This window comes from Malurus melanocephalus, unplaced genomic scaffold (genome assembly GCF_030028575.1).
Source record: "Malurus melanocephalus ecotype Western Australia unplaced genomic scaffold, MMel_1.1 scaffold_379, whole genome shotgun sequence".
Taxonomy (NCBI): Eukaryota; Metazoa; Chordata; class Aves; order Passeriformes; family Maluridae; genus Malurus; species Malurus melanocephalus.
This window is the reverse complement of record NW_026623611.1, coordinates 308,248-332,121: the sequence shown is the minus strand read 5'-3', so window position 1 is coordinate 332,121 and position 23,874 is coordinate 308,248.

Genomic DNA, 23,874 nt, shown 5'->3' with positions numbered 1-23,874 from the left:
TATTCAAGGGAACAGCAAATGAGAAGTGCAGTGCTGTGGTAGCACCTTTTTCCAAACTAAAGTTACTGCACCTCACCTGGGAACCCAGTGTATCAACAAAATACAATGTAGACTTCAAGTTACAGAAAACATCAAGTAAACTTCATAGGATTTAAATATATGATTGGCATGCAGCTTTAGAGGGAGAGCATTGTAAAATGTGAAAGTTAAGGTATAGGGCATCTCCCTTWAGGCTGTCTGCAGAATGATGGATGTTCAGAGTTAGAAATGTAATAAATCAGCTTGAAATTACTTGGCTCAGATACTGCAGGTGGTAACAGTCTGGTTTGGGGCTGTAAAATGAAGATTAAGATAGAGATCTCACATAGATGGGCAGGTTGCATGGGGTTCTGCCATGTCTGATTTGACTCTACATTGAACTTACCAAGTGCAGRTTTTTGGAAGGCTTTAAATCTTCTGTAAAGCGTGCTTTCTTTGGATTTGTTTTCTTATCTTGCTATCCTAGTTAATCCTCCTAAAGTTTAATCCTTAAAGGATCAAAATGATAATTGGCATTTCCCTGGMATATCAGCTCATGAAAGTGTTTGATTTTGAGAAACACTGAAGGGCATCATCCACTTTGCATTGAATCTTTATCTGCTTACGAAGGTCTTTCATCAACCTTTGGAAGTCAGTAAATAACAGAAAAACAAAAAGAGTAGTTYTTCAAGCAGAAAAACTGATGGAGCCTCATGCCCTGTGGATTTAAAATATTTCTTGAAAATTTCCATGCCCTTCYCAACCTGAAACCAAGTACTTCCAAGGGTCAGTGTGGTGTGCATGAGCTGGGGGTGACACAGATGCTCGTGGCCAGGTCAGTAAACTGTGGTGATGGGCCACTGACAAATTCAGCCTTACTGAGAGGGACTGACAGCACAACTGCACCCTCATTTCCATGTGAAATCAGGAAACAAAACAATCATGACTGTTCATCTTACTTGTGTGTCCACTGGTATGATCAGCCATGCTTAAATAGGTGATTTGAGTTTTCCCCAGCAAGCTGCTCATATCTGATAACTTCTTTCAATATCTCCCACGTGACTTTATTTTAAGGTGTAGGTCGCTAGCGCTGTTTCTTCAGAGCCAAACCACGAATGACCCACTGATCTCRAGAAAGTCTCTTCTGTACAAAGTGTTTCATTATGCAAGACTGAAWAATAAGAAAAACTCACCTCATCTGTGAAATATAGTGTGTATTTAAAAATACTAGAGAGGAAAAATATCAACATCAGAGTAGAACCTGTGTCAAGCAGTACTTTAGGAAAGACTGTGTATTTTCCCTAAGTTACTTTTTCTAGGTGTTCACAAGTAATATTAAAATTTTTCTTTGCATTTATGGAAAAKAAAAAGCATTTGAAAGGAACTTCTTATTACAGGGAAGCAAATTCATAATACTTCTTGCTTTGGGGRGAAAAAGTGTCCCTGGAGTCAAATTGTGCTGAAGCAAGGTGAGTGGATAGAAGCCAGGGGTAAGGCTGACTCCTTAAGATTCCAGAGGGTTTGGAATGTTCAAGGTGTCTCATACTAAAATGTTTTACTGAAACAGGATGGACATTAGAATTTGCAGCTACATTATKATCTGTTACATTATTTTGCTGTTTTTCAGATTCCTTCCTTCCCTAATCCCCCATTTGATGGAGCCAGGGACCAGTCCCTCCTGCTCCTCTGCAGGTCTAGGGTTGTGTGCAATTAGCTGAACCTTTCTGCTGTGGAGTGAAGCCTGCAGCTTTCCACACACCCCCTGCATACCATTGGACATGTCATGGTGTGATTCTCTCACACCTTGGCATCTCTCATAAACTATTCATCTGTTCACCCCCATCAGCAGCATCAATGCCTTCTTTGCTCTYCCTGTCTCCGTGCTGAAATTGGTGGGAATCTCATGCCATTGTTTRTAGAGGAAGCTGCGGTGACTTGTTGGGATGAGATGCCAACTATTCAGATGGCTAAAATTAGGTGAGCTGGGTCCWAACCTTTGGTGTCCATTTTGCAATAATAGATAAGAGCAAGTTTTCAGGGTCAGGTTTTCAGGTTATTTCGCCACTGGGGTCAAATAAAGTGCAGCAGTCACCCTGTATTAGCACAAAACAGAAAAAAGAGAATATTGGGAAAAGCCCCCAGTTCTTGGATCTGCACACCTTYCTCCTGAGMAGGATCTGTGGTGTCCAGAATTAGTTGCACAGAATCCCTACTATTGCCCTMCTGTTTGCAGACACCATTTTAGAATCTTGTGTTGATAAGCCTGAGAGATCCCTCTTGAAAGAGAAGGGTGTCTGAAGGCTTAATTTGTCTTCATGTGGTTAGTGCTGCAAATTAACCTATTATGTAACTGTGATCTCCTTTGAGTCTCTTCCCTGAAAGACATCTTTTTTGGACAGGTTATGAATAAAAGAAAGTCTCTGAATAGCAGAAATTCTGAAAACTCATTGTGCCAAAGCTTTATGTGTGAAGTTGAACAATGGGTAGCACACAGGACACAAGATGACAAAAGGAGCTGCTGCAGTTAAAGACTGGTCAACAGATGCACTGCAAATCTCAGCTTTTACTTTGCTGTGAAGATTTGCTTCATTCTGAAACTCTGGACCATTAGGAAGCTTCACTGGTTTAAAATCAAGAGCTCAGCCTGTGCTGTAAAAACCACCAGTTTTGSAGTGTTGCTTTTTCTGGATACTGTTGAAAAGTTTGGATTCTTCTGTGTAGTAATTGATTAACTGAAGTACTTAATTGATTAACTGCATTACTTAATTGATTAACTGGATTGCTATCTTGCAGGAGTAAGAGGGGTTCACACAGTCAGTCAGGCACGAGTTTCAGTAGCTCTGTTCAAAGTCCAGAGTTACTCCAACTTTGCCATTTCCTCTGTTGCACAATCTCAGAGTTTCAGTGAAGGAGAAAACGTGACTTTGGTGCTGGTTTGAGATTATCAGTTACTCTAGATTTACACCTGTATAACTGCAAGTAAAATCAGACTCCTAGGCTAACCTGTCTCAAAAGTGAAAAATCTGTTTTAAAAAACCCTTAGAAGAAAGTTCACAGTATCAGCTGCACAATTAAGAGGGAACTTGGGTCCTTTCATTCTGTATACACCATACAGAGTCCTGGAACGATACCTGTTTGTTAATGCTGCAGGGAGATACTGGCTCTTCATTGTTGATGCTGGTGGTAAATTAACGTAAATTAATGAGGGAAAATAAATAAGGATCCCCTTAACTTATTTCCTGCAGCTTAAGAAGTTTAGCTGTGTAATGTACTGCCCCACCAGCTCTTTGTGTGGTATCTCAGGCCAGTGTTCAGCCTGGACCATGAGCTGGCAAAGCTCAGTAGAAGAAAGCAAGGCCCCTGCTGGCCCTGTGCCCTTGCTGAGGGACAGGCACGACAGCAAGAGGGGCCTGGCATCTCTGAAGGGCACTGTGAGAGCTTGGCTGGGAGCAGCACCCAGCTGTCCTGAGGGAAGGTGGTGTTTGTTTGCTTGAGGATGCTGGCCCATTGCCAGCACTCGTGAGAAAGGCTATGGACTGCAGTTCAAGACACATCATCCTGTTAGGGTTGCTTAAGARAGGGGAGGAAGTCCCTTTTAAGGTAGAATGGGAGATGGAGAAGATTTGGTCCTGTGGCCCCAAGTGAACTTATAGATGATTCAATTTCAGCTGGTTGCACCAGTCATTTAGCTGCTCCTTCGAGTTATCATTTGCATTTGTGATATGTGCTGATTAGCACAAATTGGACTTCAGAATTGATAAGATTTTACAAGTCTTGCAAACACTGTATGATTCATCTCCTCTACTGCCTCCAGTCCTGCAAGGATGCTGGAGGTGAAGAGAAAGGAGTTTTCCTGTGGAATAGGGAACYTCTTCTTTGCTCTGTTATCTCTGCCCAATGCTTGTACTACAAGTTATGAGCATGGCTGCCCCTTCATTTCTCTTCAAAGCATTTCATTTGCAGCTGCATCTGGCCATATCTGTGTTGTTCGGAATTTTCCTGGTTTGTATGCAGGAACTTTTCCAGTTGCTGGTTGCTGCTTGAATACGTGAGCTCCCCAGTTACAGYTGATAAAAAGTCATTAGAGAGCTCTCGAGGTCACACAGATTTAAAATTCTCCGATGCTTTATGATGACCTTTACAATCTATAACTTACTCGGTCGGAAGCCTTGAAAAGACTTTGACCAAATTATAGTTGCACATGTCATTTATGGGAACTGTAATTTTTACTGTGGGCGCAACTGTGGTGAAAGCACTTCAAATGCCAGGTKCTCAGTCCTTCTGAGGGCACGTGTTTGTGCTGTTGGGCTCAGAAGAGAGAGGCAGGAGGGCAAGGCTGGCGTGGGCTGGGGAGGGGAAGGTGTTGCGTGACCTGGGAAGTTCTGCCAGGTGGATGGRGAAGGTGGAGGAGGTCAGTTCTGACTGAGCTGCCTAAGTGGCTTTGGTGCCACTTGGGTCTTGCTTTTAACTTGWATGAAAACTTTGAATTTTGAGTCTTGCTTTGAGGCAGTAGATGGGGCTGGGTGCTGGGAAAACAAGTGAGCTGCTTGAAGCTCTCTGCAGAGATAAATCCCTCCTTCCTTCTGTGGCTGTATCGCCACTGGGGTCAAATAAAGTGCAGSAGTCACCCTGTACTAGCACAAAACAGAAAATGGAGAATGTYAGAAAAATCCCCCTSTTCTTGGATCTGCACACCTTCCTCCTGAGCAGGATCTGTGGTGTCYAGAATTAGTTGCACAGAATCCCAAATGGCTTGGGTTGGAAGGGACCTTAAAGATAATCTCATTCCAACCYTGTGCCATGGGCAGGGACACCTTCCTCTAAACCAGGTGCTCAAGGTTTTATCCCTCTGGTTTTGAACACTGCCAGGATGGGGCTTCCCARCCTCACAGGAAAGAATTTCCTCTTTCTATCTAACCTAAATTTTCCCTTTCAGTCTGTACCCATTCCCCCTTGTCCTATCACTACAGTTCCTGACRAAGAGCCTTCTCTGGCTTCTCCCTTCTCAGGCTGCCTGAGARTGGGCTGGGAGTCGTTGCTAAGTGGGATTGAAGTCTGAAGATGCTACTGGAGGCAGGGCTGAGCAGACTGGGGCAGACACGCCCAGGGGTTCAGCAGTGCCCCAGGCTCTTCTCCCAGCAGTAGGGCAGCAAGTTTGTGCTCAGCCTGGGGGATGCACGGTCCTGAATGAGTGTCCTGAGCTGCCTGGCTTTGGGGACGTGGCTGAAAGCACCAGGGCCTTGCCTGTGCCAGGAAGTGGTGCTGGCATTTTGTGGGATGCCTTTTCCAAGGAACAAAGTTGGGGCAAAGGAGAGGGTGTCCAACCTGAAGGGCAGCCAGCCACCGTAAACCCAAGTGCTGGCGAGCAAAGGCTCTCCTGCTGGCCTCCCTGTGGGTCCCCTGGCAGCCCTTGCTGGCCCTGGAATGTGTGGGCAGAGCTGCTCACAGGGAAAATGGGACTTTTGTGGGGTCTGTAACACATAATGCACCCACAACATGGGTGGGCAGGTGGTTACCTCTGCTTTGTGTGGGCAAACTCCCTTAGGGCTTGCAAGCTCTCCTGCAGCACAAACAGAAATTATCGTGCTCTTGGGAGTGCATCCTGCCCTCCACAGCCAGGCTGGGTGCAGCTGCGTTTGGGAAARCGCAGTGGATGCATCATCCCGTGGCTGACGCAAAGGGACGCAGAGCTCTCCATGCACTCGGAAATCGTTCAGCAGCACGAGGCTACYGACAGCGGCTGCTCTTCCCAAACATCCTCTCTCTTCTTTACGTTGCAGCAACTGTTTTTTTCCTAGGGATTTTCGTGACCATCATCACTGCCCCGGTGCAGCAGGAGCATAATTTCTGTGAGACAAGGGTGGCTGAGAGCCGTGAGTCGCCCACATTCCGGGGAACTGCTATAGCAGCGATCCTGCTCAGCTCCAACAACGCTGACAGAGTGTAACACTGCCCCGGAAACCTTCAGAGGTTGCTTGTCAGGCACAGCCAGTGTCTGCAGTGCCCAGGCAGCTCAGCCAGCAGCAGACASATCCTGGGTAAGGGAGCCGAGAGAAAGGAGGTGCCCTCTCGGCTGTAAATGGCAGGGGACCAAACGGTGCTGGAGTCATGGCAGGAGCACTGATGGCAATCTGGAGCACAGTCAGAAAAAAAGGGATGGCCTCGGGGGATTCTAAAGTCAGCTGAAAAGCTGAGCTGCTRAAAACAATAGTGCTGCTGTCAGTGGCCAGGGAGAGGCCAGGTTTCAAGGGCAGATTACAAGCATGAGAGCACAGTGACACTGATGTGGGAGCTGCCACAGAGCCATGCACGGAGCCTCGAACGGAAGGAAAGCCTTTGGTATCCCACAAGCTTTTGYCCCCAGAATGATACACATTTCTCAGGATCGAGAGAGGAAGAAAGCACATTTGCCATTAATTTTTAATTATAATGGAGTGTTCTGTAGTGATAGGGAGCTTCTGCTGTACAGGCTGTCTATGGGAGAGGTTGACCCACTGGCAGCCTTCTCACTTATAAAGCTGTCAGAGGAGTGTGGAGGGAAGGACAGGAAAATGCTACAAAGGCACTGCTATAATGCCACAAAAAAATAGAGGAACCATTACTACACAAACTAAGCATTTCCTCTGAAGTGCCCTGCTGCTATAAAATTTTAATTTCTGAGACCTGCCTTTCAGTTTCTGTGGGCACAAGAAGATTSCACAGCTCGTGCTCCACTGGTGGCCATGAGATGTTGTCTCCGTGGCTCCTGCTGGGGCAGGAGATGCAGCCCTGGGGCCTGAGATAAGCTGCTGGGCTTATCTGGGATTCAGAGGATGTGGATTYGGTTTCCTGTGCAGTCACAGACCTCCTGTGTACACAGGTAAGCCATGTGGAGCAAATTTGCTCGGGCTGAGCTTCTGTTGGAGCACTCGTGATTTCAGAGGGGGTATGCTGGAGCATTCAGTCCTCCAAATCGGTTTTCTGCTTTGGTTCTCTTTTCATGTAACTCCTCTCCTTTCTGCCTTGGTCTGACCACTTTTACTTGGATTGCAAGAGTCTTTGGGATAAGTAAGTAAAGTGTCTGGCAGGCACCAGGAGGGTGATAGTGCARTCCAAGTAATGAGTGTCCAAGGGAAGGAGAAGAGGGAGCCTGAGGTGTTGAGGATACCCAGGCTCCTGCTCCCAGCTGTGACATGGACTCTGCTGACCTGAAGGGAGCTTGGTGATGAGTGAGACCCATGCAAGCTGCTAAAAGGACATCTTTGAAAAGCCCTGCAAGTCCTTTCCAGCCCAGGAGATGCTGTTCCTGCCAGGTTACAGAGAACTCTGTGGAAAAGGAGGCCCTGGGCTTGCAGCTCCAGCCAATYTGCAGCCCAGCTCGCTCACTGCAGTCTCAATTTGTGTGAGCAGTGTTGGGTTCAGGCTACAAAAGCCAAACGTGGAAGGGGCCAAAGAAGCAGCTCCTGTTTTGCCTGGAGTTTTCCTCCCATAGATCATGGGAGGGAGAATTTCTCCAGCCCCATGCTCCTCTGCCTCTCCTAATGGGAGACTGCTGAGATCCTAAATGAGGATCCAAAGATCCTGAATGGGGATCCAGAGATCCTAAACGGGGATCCAAAGACCCTAAATTAAATGCTAAAATGCTAGATGAGAACWAAACAATCCCCTCTGGAGCTCTTGAGGGGAGACAAAACGACAAAGGGCATTCTGGAACTAAGAGGAAGAGAAAAAAGAAACTTGCTTCCAAGGATTCAGCCCTTAAGCACAGTGACGTAGAAAGAAGGAGATTCTGTTTACGGAGGAAGTGAGAGAGGAAATGAGGGTGGGGGAGGGATAAGCAGTTAGCCAAGGAAAGCTCGTCCTTGGGGACAGGTCAGTGCCCTGGGGAGCTCTCCCAGGAGCACAAAGCTCTATCACTGGCTGCACTGCCTGTGGGCCAGGGGAGGGAAAGGAGCCAGCTCTGCTGTGCTGCAGCAGGAACAATTGCACAGCACACAACGAGCATGGATGGCAGCAGGGGAAGGAGAAGGGAGAACAGCAGCAACAGTGACCTGAGTGCTGCCTGAAGTCACCTGGCCTGTCTTGAGCACCAGAACCGGGCACCCGGAGCTGCCCAGCTGTGGCAGGGTGAATTCTGCCTGCCCCATGGCCACAGCCTGCAGAGAGGGAGGCAGGCAGATGGCTGAGGGCTTTAGCTTCTGTTTGTCCAGACCTTCTCTCAAAGGCTCACTGTGGTTCCCTTCCTTCCTCTGCCCTGCAGGGGATGCTTTGTTTGTTTTACCTTGAAAACCTCACTGTCCTTTAATTCAGAATAGAAGCCAAGGCCAAGGGTACAACGACAGGGACAGGGAACAAGGTTTTACAGTTGTCTGATGATGGAATCTTGTTSCATTTCTCAACYTTTTTCCTCTTTTYCGTCMAGATGGGCACCTCCCTCTGTTCTGSTTTCTCCTCCCCTGGCCATTWASCACTAGAAGATGTGTGAGAGCCTTTGTATTGGAAAAGGGCTGAGTTGGCTGGGACAGATCTGTCTCTTGTCAGCAGCCCCTGATGCTGGTCTCATTTGGAGWTGTGTGCTGGGCGTGCAGGAAGCACCTTCAGCATCGTGCCCTGCTGGCTGCCAACTGCAGGGCTTCAAGGGCCAAGGGGGCAAGGACAACCTCAGCCATGAAATGCTACAGAAGTAGCACCTATTCTGTCCTGTTTGACAGAATTTCTGCCCCRAGCCAGGACTGATGTGCAGCTGAGCAGCAGGGGAGCTGTGTGCAGGCAGCTGGCTGGGCTCGGGGTGACTCAGCTCGCTGAGCATGTGCGCCCTCAGATTTGGTCATTTCCCACCTCCTGTTTGGCTTCTCTATCTTACAAAAATATTTGAAGAACCAACTGAAAGTATGTGCTTAACGGTGTGACACAGGGTATGGGTTTCTGTGAATATCCCAGGTTTTCTCTTGAGAAAAGCAATGTGGAATGTTTGAGGAAAAGAAGTTCGGTTAGGTTTTACTCTTTCTCTTTGTTCTCCTTTTTGCCATGTAAGACTTATGATAAAGAGCAAAGCCAACAGCACAAAAGGACAGAAATGGGAGTTTGCCAAGAAAGAACTGAAGCAAAATGTAACCTCAGCATTGATGATATCATTTTCCAGATGAAAAGCACTGAAAGGCATTCCCAGGCCATSGAAAATGCTCTGCTCATTACCTGTCACATAGGCATGTGAGCACTGCAAAGGAATTCCTGCTGTACCAAGGGTTCTGCRTTTCCCTGTGCACTTTGGAGTGTTTCTCTTGGCACGTGGGGCTGGGATGCTCTGGAGCTCATTCCCAGGCAGTTAAAAGGAAACTTGCCTGTCGTTCCAGGAAAATACCAGGGAAAGCAGTGGGAGATTGTGAAAACTGATTTATTTCCTCACCTTCTCTGTGCAGACCAGCATCTCAGGGCATCACCTTTGCTACACCAGCTAGTGGAAATCCCCTGGGACAGAGTCCTTCTTGGTGGTAAGGTAGTGGGGTAAGAATGAAACTTGTGTGACTGCAAAGAAGGCAGTCACTGATGAGAAATCCACCTTTTGATGGCCACATTTTCCCCAAGAGCTGTCTCCTTAGAGTTTTTCATAGTAGGTAAAAATATGTCCCTGTGCAGTGAGTACAGATGARCTCCTGCACCTCACCCCGTGCAGGTGAGGAAGAATTTGAGGGCTTCTGTAGTGCATCTCAGTGAGGATGTGCCCCTGATCCTTGCTCCAGCAGAATGAATATTTGCTCCATCTATTTAGAGATGAACAGGAAATTCCAGCAGCTGCCATCTCAGAGGAGCTCTGYGGAAGGGTAYGGTTAAAATCCAGCATTACATGGARCTCCTGRGAAGGCATCTCTCTCCTAATGATGACATTTTTATAAAACACTCCAAAGGTTTGATCTTGGTCCCATTGGGCATTTTGCCATAGATCTTAATGGCTCTGTGGCTGATCTCTTAATCTCCAGTGCACCTGTGCAAACTTGTCAGTTTATTGCAATTTCATGCTTTTTTGGAAATCGTCTCACCCTAACGCCATCAGAGAGAACGATTTTTAAGGTCATTAGCTCAGGACATAACAAATAAGTACTGAGAGAAAACAATCTGTAAATGTCATATTTGTTTAACACACAAAGTAGCTCCTGAAGAGCAGTTATCCTTATGTCTAGAGACAGCATGAAAATTGCATTCTGTGGCTTGAAAATGTGGGTCTGTTGAAAGTGAGAAGAGTATATATAACATGGTTGTTTGTCTTCACTACTCTCTTTCCTGTCTTCTCATTGTTCCCCATCCATCTGTTGTAAGACTTCTTCAACAATATTCTTAAATTTTTGGACTACAGACCAGGGCTTAAGGAATAAAAATAAAGACCTTCAAGTTCTGCTGCTTGACTTTTAAAAAAAATTTATAACAAGGTGGTTTTTTTTTGCTCTCGAAGGATAAATAGTTTATACTTTCTAACACCTATGCCTAATAAAAGGAATTGTGTTGAGAGGGAAGTGTTATCCCTTCTACACATTAGTATAAAAGACATGTAAAACAAATACAACCGGATGTAAATGCTCTCTGAACAAAAAAAAGGCAGAAACAGGTGAAACTTCTATCAATTGAACCAAGCCTGTACCATCAATAACTATACCTTTTGTTATAAGCCTGGATAAGAGGTTTTGTCCTCTCTGTCACCATCTACCCTCCCTCTCTCCCATTCTCAGCACAGGTTCCACTTCCCAGCAGTACTGGAGCGTCTGCCTGTGAGACACCACAGATTTCATGATTTAAAAGAAATCCTGACTTTTTTTTCTAGGTAATTTTTTGAGTTTTTGTGGGCAATCACTTGCAGTGGTTTTCCCATTGTGAGACTGGAATAAGGGGACCAAACTCTCAGCTCCTGAGATRGATATTTAGTGAATACTCACCCTGCCCTGCTTTAGGCATCTGAGTTGATGTATTTGTCAGCTCTGCAAAGACTCACTGTAGCCCCAAGTGAGTCATTCAAAGCACCCAAGTGTTTCTTGGTTTAGACACTTGGGCCTCCTAGGGATTAAATACAGTGGTGCCCAAGATAAATGGGGTGAGATATGCCYTGCTTTATGTGCTACAGGAACACCAGGCTATCAGCAAGCCCAGATAAGCCTCAGTAATGGATAATTATTACAAGGCATTGTGTCACACTTGGGTTAAGCACGACAAGAATTTCCCCAGTGTAAGAAGATGTCAGTGTTTGCTGAAAGTATGTGCATTTTTCTTTCCCGCTTAAAATATTTGTTTGTTCCTTCTGGAGTAAGTTAACACTGTAAATTTACATTTTACAATGTAAACATTYGTCCACTAGCTAGTTTTTCTTTTTTAGGCCAAGTCCTTTAAATATTAGCAACGCATTTAATGGTTGCTTTATTCATTTCAGTTTCATACATTCCTCTAATTAATCTTGTAACCCAGCAGGGTGGTTGAGGCTTGAAGCAGTGTTTCACTCCCGTTATGATGACGTCTGTTTGCTTTTATCAAGCCCAGTGACTCAGTTTCAATTGATTTGTACATCCAGAGTTTCAGCCACTCCAGGGTGTAGATGCAATTTCAAATAAAAAAACACAAACTGAAGTGAATGTAGAAATGCTGTTGGTTTCATCAGGGCAGGGGATTCGGCCTCTTGGAAAATCCAGCTTCTGCTAAAGGCTCAGAGTTTTGTCCAGTGGAAGTGTGAAATGCCAGGCTGTTCAAGTGGCAGGTGCAAAGAAGTCAAAACCTTGTGGATGCTGGACGACCTGACACTGCCATAACTCGCCTCAGCAGCAGCCCAGACATTCCCACCCAAAATGTGCATTTCATCAGCACTAGGGCAACAGCCAGAGCCTGTGCTTTGCAGGCAGGTTGTTCCCATGTGGTGTGTCTGTGCAGGCAGAAATAGCTGCACCAGGTGGAAACACAGCCCCTGAACCTGACTCCTATTTCCAGCAGGGAACACCACCAAAGGCTCTCTGGGAAAATGCTCAAAATGTGGGGGATAGGTACTTTTCTTTAGGAGGAGGAGGGGGACAGRCACTTGTTCCTGAGCCCTGTTTGCTCTGCAGCATGAGCTGCCCCCTTGGCTTTTGGCAAACATTCCTTGGCTCTGGCAGGAGAAGGCACCGCGGTGTCTCTTCTGCCCCATAACAGCCCCACCACCATGCCCAGTGCAAGGGGCCAGCCTGACCCCAGGGCCTTGTGGAGCCCCAGGAGGCACACGAGTCTCTGCTCCCTGCCTGGGCCCATCCCATGGCTCGGTGATGGAGCAGCTCGCTCCCTTAAGRGGGTGTTGGAGATGCTCAGGCAGCTTGTGTGGATCCACTGGTGTAGACAAGTTTGTGCAGGGAAATCCACTGAGCGTCACCAGAAGGGTTATRGGCACTGCAGCTGGCTCAGGAAATCCCTGAGAACGGTGGTTTTAGGGTGTTTTTAGGACAGAAGGACATTCAGGAGAGGCATCACTTGCAGCTGTCCTGTTCCTGATGAGCTGTGCTTTTGTGTGACGTCTGCTTTTGTTTGACAGCTTTAGCAGCACAGCCAGCAATGGAAACCCCCAATTTCTCACCTCTRCCTCGCACCAGGGCTCTCCTGCCCCTTCCTATGCTGCTTTTGGCTAGCGCTGGGTCAAACCCCAAGGATTCCTTGCTGTGGGTTTTCTGTGCAGTTTCCCTAATTGCTTTCCTGCTGGATCCATTCCCTAAGCCAGTTCCAAAGGTGGCCCCGTCGACAGCAGCACTTGGTGGTGTGAGGGGGTGGCACAGGGGACAAGAGAGGAGGGCAGTGTCACTGTGTGAGCTGGAACTGCTGCTGATGGCCTTGTGCTGTGTCACCACGGTCTGTGGTTCGTCCTGGTGCCCTCGTGTCCACAGAGACCTCAACAGCTGAGACCTCTGCTGATGGCAACAGCTCTCTGGCTGAGTTAGGAGAAAAGTTCCAATTTGCAGCAGCAAGCAGCGATTTCAGAGAATATCCCATAGCTCCAAATAGTCCACATCAATCCTACCCAGCCCRAGAACGGGTTGCTGTCCTGTGGCAATGAGCTCTGCAGGCTGCCAGAGCTGTGCTGCATCATTTGCAGTCATACGGGTACAGATCTGAAAAAACATTTTCTCTTTCCCATGGTTCACATGAATAAAGCTGACAAAACTAACTCTCCCCAGCTTATCCTCTATTGCTGTTTTCCCAGATTGGAATCTGAGGTTTTTAAAATCCCCCTGGCTCTTTTAAAATTTTATTTCTCTGTTAAGAAAAAAGAAAGTATAAAGTACATACCTATGCATGTATATGTGTATGCACATGTTTGTGTAACTGCTGAGAAGAGTAAGTCCTGTGATCATAAACATTTTAAGCAAGAATAGGTTCAGTGAAAAGCAAAGAACACATCAGTCAAAGAAATGCTGGTATAAAATAATTGCACAGATTCCTCTGTGAGCTCTGATTGCCGTGCACCTTTCTGGGAATTCAGTATAGCCAGAAATTTGGCTTATGGATGGCTCAGAACAGTTACTTTGAGTGTGTTCTTGGATTGGTGAATTTGTTCCCATATAGAGCAGGGATTTTTCAARTGCTGAGTGCAGCCCCTGCTGCTCACAGATCTTCCTGTGTGTCCTGTGGAGACCCAGCAATGGACATGTGGCACATGAGAGCAATCCTGCATGGACTGTGCATTTTGTCTGCTGTACACTGCATTTATCTYCCCTTCTGCAGCCTGACACCCTATGATGCATTGAGTCTTTGGGGCAAAATTTCCCTCTGGAAATGGGACAGCTTTCTGTGCCTCCAAAATCACCCGTCACGCTGGAAACCTGGGAAGGAGCTCGCTGAGGAAAACCCAAATGTGGCTCTGACTATTTATTGCACCTGAAAACCCCACACCGAGCAGCCACGGTGGGCCCAGCRTAGGGGGACAGGGTGGGACTGACATCCTGGCAGCACATTCCTCACTGAATTATGGCCCTGAGGCAGAGCCCTCATTTTCTCCAGATGACTCTCAGGAARTACCCTCCCCATCAGCTATTATTGCTTAAATAATAGGGAGGGAAGTGCAACCCCAGCTCAAGCTATATCTGAGGTACTCCACAGGGCACATCCCAAATCTGGTACAGGGCAAGGCAGCTGAGACAACTGATTGTAAAGTCACTCAGTGGGYGTATACAGTTCCCTTTTTGCCCCAGAGTTATGAGGTCATGTGGAAAAATACAGATACTTGTTTAGGAAAAGGTAACGCACTGAGAAGAAAACTTACAAAATCTGTTCCTGGTCAACACTGGTGCGTAGACCTGACTTCAGTAATGGGGCCTCTAGGTAGGAAAACATGCGTACAAATGTTTGCAGGATTAGGTTCTTAAATGTTAAGTTTCCAGAAAGTCCAGTCCAGGAAGGGAAAAGCCTGTTGAGGGAGAGGCCTGCTGGGATTTGATTTATGAACAGGACATCCTGCTTAGTTCTGAGATCTTGCAGATACGATTCTAGTGAGGCCACTGGGTTATTGTGATGGCAAAGAAAAGGAGCTCACCCTCTCCCTTGTCTGCCAAAGGCACTCAAACCTGTCTGGGCATCATATCAGTGCTAAACATTTGGCATTTTTTACCATGTTTCATCACCACTGTTTACTGAGCCATGTTAAAAACTCACGGCATGTGTGCAGCTCCCTGCTGTGAGGCTGACATGGCTGYCACTAATTAGTGACGTGCTGTCATCTCTGCAATTAAGATGGGGGTTGATTCCATGACCCAACCACAGCAGAGGAYTGGCCAGAAATTTGGAGCAAAAGGCAGGGTGAGCTAGAGCTCTTCAGAGAGCATGAGGAGAGGTYGAGTTTTTTAGAGGATATTTCCCGGTTCTCCTGGATCACTGCAGCTGCGTCTCCGTTTTCCACAAGCTGTGACACAGGTCTAGCTCAGCCTGTGCCCTCAGATTTCCTCTGTGTGGGAACCAGGGTGCAAGGGGGATGTGAGAAAGGATGTTTCACTCCCACACCATTCTCTAGCAGCAGATAAGAGACACCCAAGACATGCTCTGGGGCAGTGGTGTYGCACATTTAGAAAGCTGCTTTGTTCTCTGGGATGCTCCAGCCAYGGAAGGGCCGGCTGCCAGGGGCTGCCTGAAACTGTCCCCTGCCTTTGGCTGGAGCTCCAGGACTTCAGCACCTCAAGCTACTTCTGTGCTTCTTCATTAAATGATGGCAGGGCACATTCCCAGACGTCAGGGCTGAGTCATCCGTGCTGTCCAAAGCACATCTGTGGTCCTTCAGATGTTTCCCAGAGACAGCTCAGAAACCAGCAGAGCCTGGAGACTGTTCTTGGTAGACATTTGAGATGAAACTGCCTTGTTTTGGCAGATAAGGAAGTTCAGCAGACTGGGAGCATCTCATGCTGGCTGGCGTTGGTGCCAGAGGACGGACCTGGGCACAGTGGTGGACATGGCCTGGGTGTCTCCAGCTGCCTGTCCCTAGAAGGCTCTTTTGTTTGCAGAGTGGTGAGAAAGGATTGTGGTACTTCAAAGGTCAGTGCTGTGATGCCTTATGATTTTAGCTTGTATATTTCTCATGTATTTTTTTTCCTGTAATTCTTTACTGTTCTCCCATTTTTTGACAAAACAATTCCTCTGCAGCCCCAAACTCAAGGACACCTCACTGTGCCAGGCCCCAAGAGATGGAAACAACAGAGAATTGGGGGCAGCCAACTTAGAGTGAATGACTGCATTGGCTGCAGCTGCAATTGGAGGATTCAGCCCCGATGTGAAAATGGACAAAACTGATAAAGGGTGAAAAGCCCGTGAGCCATTGTCCATTGTGGGTGCAGCCCCTGGGTGGGCTGGGACTGCCCTGAATGTACCTGAAGGCCCTGCAATGAATAGAACTGCTTTTTGTTCTCTGGATTTTATCTGGCCTCTGTTTTAGGTAAACCAGATTTTAGGCATCAGCTGGAGCTGTCTGTTCCACTCAATGCAGTGTAGCTTGGTGGGAGCTGGGTGAATTCGTGTGGCTGTTCCCTCACACACCAGGGAAGGAAATACCCGAATTAGAAATGGCTATAACTGTGCTCACCTGTGTTTCCTTCTGACCTTSTGACCACTGACAAAACTAACTTTTACCTTGATTTATTCCTGATATGTAATTTGTTCACCTCATTCCTTTCTCCCTGGCCCCGAGACCCCACAGACTGAACCTTGTAGCTTGTTGGACACTGCAGAAAATCTCAAGCCCACCCTGTTGCCAGTGGGTTATGGGGAGCCATAATTCATCCAGCTGCAGATGAACAGAGGAGCCCTCCAGGCAGAGTTTCCTCCCTGCCTCATTCATTATCTTGTCACTGCTGAATCCCTGTAGCTCATCTTCGTGCTTTGTCATTTTCCTGGGAGTGCTGGCAYTTCACTTTTCCCTCCAGACAAAGGGAAATCAAATCAGGAACCCCAAGCAAATGYCTTGTGGGGCTCTCTGTATCTTCCCATTGCCAGTGTCCAGTTATAGCTGTGTCACCTCTGGAATGAAGAAACCCAGGGTGGGTTTGGCTACCACAGTTTTCGCTTGGAAATCCCCTGTTTCTAACCTTGTAAGTAGCTCCGAAGGTATGTGGAGCTGCTAAAATTAAGAGTCTGACCCAGAACTGGGATGGGTGACGTGACAGCTGCAAAGTGGCCTTTGCAGAGGTTGTTAATCTAACGAGGAGGGATTGAGCCGTGCCAGCTACACACAAATACACCCCACAATGGCATCAGTGCCTGGGATGTGATCAGAGACCCCCCCTGGGTGCAGAGACCCCTCCCCAGGGCTGTGTCCAGCGTGGGCACAGGGCTGTGTGTCAGGGAGGTGACAAATCTGGGTTTGGAGTGCTCTCTGTGGCCGTGACACCGAGCACTTCACAGAAATAACATTTCTTGGCTCAGCCAGGGAGGTGTGAAAAATTCAAGCTGGTGTTTGCWCTGCTCTGTCCCTGCAGGGCTCTTGACTCGTCCCCAGGATTTTGCCCAGTCATCCCATCAGCTTTCCCTTCCCAGCTCTCCGGAGCTGTGGCTGCAGGAGTGGCTCACACTCTTTATAGCAGATTTGTGTTCACACACTCCTTCTTCCCCTCAGGTGCTCCTCTGGCTCAGGTAATTCCTTCTTTCCAGCTGCCCTATGCCAGCCTCCTCTGCAGCCCAAACCTCAGCTCTTGTGCCACGTGGCCTTGTTGTACCCAAAATCTGGAAAACCAAAGGCAGGCACACGGTTGCAACGCACCTTTGCTTTTAAAGCTCCAAATGGATTTTCACCCAGAGAGTTGGGATGGGGTAGGTCCTGCCAGGGAGGCCATGTGAAAAACCCTCTGTCCCCAAGAGAGGATGCACTGGAGAGAGGGTGGATGAGAGGATGAGCTGTGGTGTCAGCACTGGGAACAGGCAATGGGGAGCCACAGGGCTCAACTGTCTTCCCTAATCTCATGCATGGAGCCCGTGGCTAATTCAAACAGCAGCTCAGACTTCTGGTGCCTGGGTCCCAACCACAAAAGAACAGCTTTTGGTGTGAGGAATGAGGAGAGAGCCCAGCACATGTGCCTTATCAGCTGTTTGTGTCTGGGACAGAGTGATCCAGCCCCACACAGGACATCCTGGGGCCGTGTGGGTGGGAGCTGCTGTGGGCTGGCTGGGAGGCACTGCCAGGGACACATGTGACTGGTGACAAGCAGAGGAGCTGCCCTTTTTTGTTCACAGGCGGTTTCAAGGTGACTTTGAAGTGGTCTGTGAGATTTTGAACGGCTCTGTCTGATTTCTGAGGGGAAACTCAAAGTGTCTGCCCATGGAGACTCCAGAAGCAGAATGACTTGCCTGAGAGCAAAGCTCCCGAGACAGATCCCCTGTGGATGTAAATCAGCCCCATCCCTTTGGTCCCATTAGAGCTGCCCTGGCTCCCAGCCCCACGGAGCWCCCAGACATCCTCCAGGGTGGTCAGCAGCACTGCAACAAATTCAGGTGTAATTGCTTCTCWCAGGGAAAAAAAAAAATCTCTAAGGAAAGGCAGYTCGCTTAGTAAGCATAAATCTAGGTCTCATTGTTTTCTTTTCCTTGAAGGAAAGCAGAGTTATGATGCAGAGGCAGCAAGACASGAATGCCATAAAACAAGCAAACAAGGCTGGAAAATGGTTTGCCATCTCACAGCCTTTTTTTTCCCTACATCCTCTTGCCACACAGCAGCTTTCCAAAGGGACTTGAAGAAAACTCGAGGGAACGGCTGCATGAACAGCCTTTAAAAGAGCCTGGGCTAGTTCTCATCATCCTTATGTGGGGCTTTTTTCACCAGTGCTACTCCACTGATTTTCACTGCAGTGACACAGCTGTGAAACAGGCTTAATGTAGTGGAGAATTAAACCTTATGTATCTAGATTTGTTTTTCAGAGCTGTGCTTTTCTTACAGGGAAAAAGAAAAAAGTGCCCCGAGTTTAAAGGTAAGCTCCAAATCTTCACCGCACCGTGAAGATTTGCAGATACAAATCCCATTTGGATGACTTTTATAAACCACTGAAGTGCTCCCCAGCAGTAGGATTTAACCTTGGGATGTTCACTTGCTGTAATGTGATTAATGAGCCTTTTCCCATGCATAGCAGATATCTAAGCAATTTTTTGTGTATGGAAGTGGAACAATTGTCCGGCTTTACGCAAATGAGGAGCTACTTCAGTGTTTGCCCTGTGAAGAGACTTCAGTTTCAATGGGCTTCAAGATTGCACTTTTGTGTTAAGTGGAGCTGTGATCTTTTTCCAATGAGTGTTGCTATGCAGGGCCAATTTGTGACGTCCATTATTCTAAAATAAGTAACTTCTGCACAGCAGAAATATGCTCCACTTGCACTGCTAATCTCTCTCACAAAGGCGTGTTTGGAAGAAAAGTTATTTATTGCAAGTAATAAATGCAGGTTCTCAAAAGCATTTATAACTTAGTTTCCAGAGCACTCCAGTTTGAAATAATTTCCTTTCAATTTTTCTGTATTTTCAATCCCTTTCCTGGCTGTTTTAGACCATATATTGCATACTTAATTATTCTCCAAAGGAGAATCTCAGCCACTGAAAATGGGATGTGCTTAACAAAATTCTTCATGCAAGAATCTGTTCTTCAGGGTTCAGCTATGACCTGTTATACAAAAGATGTGACTCTAAATATGAATGTTATGTTGAAGTCTCCTGCCTCCCCTACARATGGTTATAGCTCTCACCTGTGTAGTTTAGGAGCTCTTCTCACTCATTGATATAATTGTCCTTTGAATGTCCTCTGGTGGAAAATACAAACTGTATTTAACACTTACCCAGTTTTTCTGAAATTACAGAGAGCTGGGGTGCGGTGGGATTTGCAGCCAGCTCATCTGGTTTTTTATACTTTATCTTTCCCTCTAGATAAGCTGCATCACTAAGAGCAGAACGGTTTAAATTCATCCCAGAAGGACCCAGAAACCTTAATTTCATTGGAAACCACGTGAGTTACCAGCTACTGAGGACTCCACTTAYTTGAGAAGTTTGTGTGGGGTGTTTGAGTCTGTTCCAAAAATGTATAAAATATATCAATATATTGCAAATATATTTGCAAATATATCAATATTTGKGAGAGTTCCTATGGTTAGTTTGACTCTCCTTGTAGCTTTGACCATCAGATGCCATGGGACTGGGAAGTGCAACTGAATAAMTTCATGGCAGCAGAAAAACGAGTGTCTTGCAGTCCTTTTAGGTGCTTGTGTGGGGCTGGTGAAGGATCCTGACCCTTTTCCCTGCCCCAGCAGCAGCTGGCTGTGGCTGTGCAGCTGCATGGAWCTCTCAGTGGGACGAGGGCTGACTCCATCCTGCCTGTGCCAAGGGTTTGCATACGGGATGAACCGCAGCTGCAGCCCGCTCTTGTTTCATAATCACCGACGAATTTAGAGCCGGCCAAGTAGGTCTGAGGATAATTAGCCAAGTGGAAATGAATGTTTCTAGCAAATAATTCATGTGCATAAAATCCCTGCTTGTCCCGTGTGTTTGACTTGCTGATGCCCCTCAGGGATGGGAGGAACTGCAGGTGTTCCTGTCATCTCTCCGCCTTTGGAGGGAGGGAGAAGAGAGTGTTCAAAGGGGGAGTTAAACCACTTTGGTTATACTGAAGTCACACAAAATCCCCGTGTCTGCACTGGAAATATCCACATTTCCCTCTTATTTTCAAAATCCTTCCAGGATTTCATTCTTTCTGGCAGACTGTRTTGGTCAAAGGAGGTTTCTCTCTGTTCTTTGTTTGACTGCTCTGTCATCTGAGGAAACACCTCTCCAATACAAGTTTTCCTTGAATCGGTTTGGTTTGAATTTTATTTCATCTTATAGCCCACAATAAAACTGTTACCCCAGTGTAACCAGTTTTCACGAAGTTCTGTATAAAATACAGGGCAGGCTGTGTTGACTGCATGCTCTGGGAGTGGGAAATGAAAGACAGCGAGTCCCTTAGTGAGGCTTAAAGCCTGTGTGGGACTCAGGTTCAGCAGCTGAGTTCATGGAGTGCAGGCAGCAGGCTGGGAATTGTCCCTAGAGGATGGTAGAGCGTGAGTTTCCGTGTTCAGCCGATCCCAAGGCATCCACACATTGCTGTTCCAGCTCATTCTGACCTGTGTGATGCTGCCTGGCCGGGATGTGCCATCGACAGTCACAGTCACACTCACATCGCTCACAGAGCTGCTGGAATCCTCTGCAAGTGGAGCTTTCTGGGGATCCTTCCCTGCCCAGCCATCAGGCTGCTCTAACCACAGCTTAAAKGGAGAATGCAAAAAGCTGTGAATTAATCTGTAAAGTCATGTCTTCTTCTCTTTCACCTCCCTCCTCAGGACACGTCCCCAGCGCGAAGCTGATATTTGTGCGTGTAATGCCTGCACCCCGGGGAGGCACTCGAAATGAGTCAGGAATGAGCTCTGTGCCTGCTCAGCACTCTGCAGCCATTCCTGCCCAGTCCTGCCCTCCTCAATTTCCATTTGTGCCGCGGGGAACAGACGAGAAAGCTCTTCCCTTGGTGCTGTCACAAGGAATATGCTGGCCAGACTGGCTGCAGGCAGGAAGAGAGGGAATTTCTCCCCTCCCCGGGTCTTGTGCCATTCCCTGGGGTGGTGATCAGCTTCCATGCTGACCTGGATACCTGGGAATGACACCAAGGACAAATCTGACTGAGCTAACTGAAAAAAAAAAATAAATAAGCATTACAGTGTGATCACTGATCCAGCAGTGGTTTTACCCAGAGAGCAAAGTCTCCACACATCCCCCCATGAATATCTGCAGAATTGCTGAATTCCCTCATGCTGCCAAAGTTTGAAAGTAACACACCAAACGTTTTGGGGTTTTTTTCTGGAGCCTGGAAACCCAGCTACACTCCCAGAAAACTCTTACGTAGCAAGTACAAAGGAGGGTTYGAGTTAGTTGCCTGATCTATAACAGAGGTGCTCTTTTCTTTTTTTACAGCAGTTTATGCAAGAGACTGCACACATGTATATATTCACAAGCAATATGAGCCTTTCCCTCGGCCTCATCCCACTTTCCATGAGAAATGCTGCCCTGGAAGCTGTGGCCATTCACGTCTCTCCATCTGCCACCTGTCACAGCAGTCTGAGATTTGCTGGTGACAACTGAGTGCTGATGYCTGCCATCCTTGCCCTGCAAATAGCCCAGGCATTCCAAGTCCCAGGCCCTGGCCCTTGCGTCAGTTCTCCTCCTCGGGATTAGTCCAAACCCAGSCAATCACCCAGTGGCCATTTGCAGTGATTCACTCTTAGCGGTATCTCCAACACTCGCCGAAACTTCGGGGGAAAAATGAGTCATTTCAYATTATAGAAAGTCATATCTTGCCCTTGGTATTTCTATGTATACACGAGCAATAATCATTTATTTTTAGATCGATTTCTCCGGCATAAATGCTGCTTTCTTTGATAAAGGCCGTCTTGAGAAGCACTGCTAATATTCTGCATATTGCAGGAAAGCTATAGGAGTTCATTTATTTATTCATGCGGTTGAATGACAGGGAGCCACAGCGGTGGCTGATTGTTGGGAGTCAGCCTACAGACAGGGGCCCTGTTGCTAGGCTTATCTGCCCAAAATGTGTTCAATAATGCAGTGAAATCATCCCCTTTCTGGCATTTGCTCGCTGCTTGAATCACTCGGGTCTGCCTCCGAGAGCGTCTGGCGGTGACGCAGAAAATCCTGGCTTTTCAGGGGGAGCCATTAGACAAGGTATTTKTCACGGTGTCCTGGAGAAGATCTTGGCACTGGATAACCAAGACCAAGCAAAGGTATCAAGTAGAGCCTCAGGCCTCTTTAGATCTGGTCACATCCCAAGGAACCGAACCGTGGTTCTGGTCCGAGCGCGTCGTTGTGCCTGTGCCGCCCACCGGGAACAGGGGCTGGTTTGGGATGTGCCAGACCTGAATCTGCCCCCAAATGCTTCAGCTGCAGCCCCCACTGCGTCACAGCCTGGCTTTTGTGTCCCAAACACAGCAGCTCTGTGTTTGGTGACTCCTGCCTTGGGGTCACCTGGCCTCGCCTCCCTCGACTCACCCATGGCAGGTCCATCCCTGCCAAGGACATTGAGGAGGGCAGCACAAGGTCCTTGGTGATTCCTGAGGGGTCCAGCTCTTGGGCAACACAAACTGCCATCATCTTCCCCCACATCAGCAGAGAAGGGCAGGGAATACCCTCTGGCCAGGAGAGGCATTTCAGAGCCCTGCCTGAACGGACTTGGGATAACTTTCTGCCGCACTTCAACATCTTCTGAAAAAGTCCCTTGTGTTTTATACACATGTGGGTGTAAATGTGTGTTTCCATTCCAGGTGAAGTGCAAATTGATATTTAAAAATACAAATGCACAGCTCAAATGTGTCTCAGAGGGGAAATTTGCAAATTGTTGAGATTTTGCCACCCTCCACCCCCAAACTGAAGTGGATTTGATGTGATTCCACAGTGAAACAGCTTTCAGCCCAGTCTGAGATAATTTTATTAATGAACCTAGAATAACAGCGACCTTTCCGTGAGGGGATCTGAGTGGCTCAGTGGCTGAACACCTGGGGTAGTTCAGTGCCCCCTGTGCCCAGCTGGCCCCTCAGCAGCCTCCCTGGGAGCAGGGATCAGGGATCCTGCAGTGGCAGGATGCTGCTGTGGGGATGTGTTCTCACTCACATTTTGGAAGCCTGGTCCCGGGGTTTAGGCTGGATCCCTCACAGAGTGATGTGCAGCCTCCTCGGGCACCGAGGGGCTGAGCTGAGCAGTGCAGGCACAGTGTGCTGCCTGTGGATGAATTCCTGAATCCTCCCAGGACTGCAGTGGGTCGAGCTGTGGGTCCTGTGCCAAGCTTGGCCTGTGCCTTTCTTGCTTGAGCCTCCTGCCCTGTGGCATACATTTTTTTTTGAAATTCCAAGTGCCTTTGCCCTTCTCTGTATTTTTCCCTCCCCCTCCTGTCCCCTGGACTCGAAGGCCAGAGTTCATCCCTGCTCTGGAGCCTCCCTCTGGGTCTTATTCCCCTAGAAATTCCCAAACGGCTGTTCTTTATGCACCCAGCAAAACCAAACTGTGACTCTTCCTCCCTCCCTCCCGTCCTCCAACTATTAAATGCAATTCTGGATATAAACCRTCCAAATTAAAAAGACAACTGAGACATTTTACTATCATGCTGGCTCCTAAGTTGGATAAATACTATAAATTGTGGAGCCAGACTCTGCTCTGACTGAACTTTCACATCAAGCTTTGGTTTGATGTTGAAATAAGGTGACACCCTGATTTCAAGAGTACTGACTTATCCCCTGTTGGTGTTTATGTAAGGAGAGCTCAGCTCATGGCCTTCCTCCTGCATCATGGAAATACTGCCAGAGTGACCCAATGCAGTGTTTTCCTCCCTTCTTTCCCCAA